Source organism: Peromyscus eremicus, chromosome 2 (assembly GCF_949786415.1).
Source record: "Peromyscus eremicus chromosome 2, PerEre_H2_v1, whole genome shotgun sequence".
NCBI lineage: Eukaryota > Metazoa > Chordata > Mammalia > Rodentia > Cricetidae > Peromyscus > Peromyscus eremicus.
In genome coordinates, this window is record NC_081417.1 from 34,462,695 (window position 1) to 34,464,308 (window position 1,614).

The following is a 1,614-nucleotide window of genomic DNA, read 5'->3' on the forward strand; positions in this document are numbered from 1 at the left end:
GTAGTTGGCTGTCATTCATAAAGAGAAGTTCGGCCTGGGGTGGTGGTGCACGCCTTTAATCCCAGCACTAGGGAGGCAGAGGCAGGCGGATCTCTCTGAGTTTGAGGCCAGCTTGGTCTGGCTGCACAGAGAAACACTGGAAATATCTAGAGAGAGGAGAGAGAGAGGAGAGAGGAGAGAGAGAGAGAGAGAGAGAGAGAGAGAGAGAGAGAGAGAGAGAGAGAGAAAGGGGAGGGGAGGGGAGGGGAGGGGAGGGGAGGGGAGGAGAGATCCAAATGTACAAGCCAGGGCCGTTCCAGAACATGGGACCCCGAAAAGTGACACACCCACACTGATGCAGGCAATAGGGTTTTCTCTTCCCATTTGTAAGCAAGCTCCTGATGAAGTACCTTCTACAGGTAGACGGTGGCACTGAGATCGGAGTTCATGAAACCCACCCCAAGTGTGACCCCATCCAAACATTTTTCTTTAAGTAACTCAGGAGAGGATAGGAGGGGAAAAACCCACAATGCTTTTCATTATAATGTTGCCGACAGTTACTAACCACACAATCAGTTATGTAAGTATTTAATTAGTCCTTTAGAAAACCTCCCGATTAGTAAAAGTAGGCTTATTTTAACAGCCTTAAACATTGGTCATTGTTTAAACAAGACATCCTAAAACAAACAAACAAAAGCAATCACATAATAGTTCATAGTCATTTACAAGAGGATGGTACACATGTAGATACAGAGGTAGAAATTCACTTTTACAATGTTTCACTAATACACATATACCAAATTCAAGGCACAAAATAGTTTGCTTTACAAAAAAATACTGTAAAAATGTCATTTGCTGTTCTACAATGTGAATAAACCTTTCAAAGAAATCTTTACAGCCTTCCACAATACTCCATACAAGATTTGTTCCCCACACTAATCAGAGTTGGCACAAACATGGGTACTTTTTAATGCAGAAATTCCCATTTTCAGAAAGTTTCTTTGTAGAGCTGCTGTGTTCTGTCAACAAGGTCCCCCTCTCCCAAACACGACTCTGCAGCCCCCCCCCACGCCCCCCCTGAGGAAAGGGCACTTTCTATATGCAGCAAAATTCACAGGTAGAAAATTTACAATCTTTTTGATTAATCAGGTCTCTAAACATTCAATTTAGTATTTCAGGGATCGAATTTAAAAATCATCTAATATTTCAGTCATAGTAGTGTAAGAGAGAGACCCTCTGGCCTTGGTTGTGATGTTCAGTCAGTACTGATCTCAAATTGACATCAGAAATTCCCCTTTATCAGAGCTAAACCCCTGGACACCATGAGCAAGCCACCCACACTTGCATGAGTGGAACCCAGAACCCAAGACAAAACACAGCACTGTCAGTCCTTAAACGCACAAGGGGACCAGCTGGCTAGACTTTCACGATCATGAATGAATGAGTGAATTCTGTGGAAATTCAGAAGAATCATACACATGAAACACACTGTAGTCATCATTTCTAGACTTTCTGTTCATTAAAAAAATAATGATGTCACATAGTGCTTGTCTAAATACTGGACTCATTTTTAGGGCCCTGTCTAAAAAAGGCCCCATTGGCAAAAACCCAAGCTCACATTTTTCAAGCACCCTA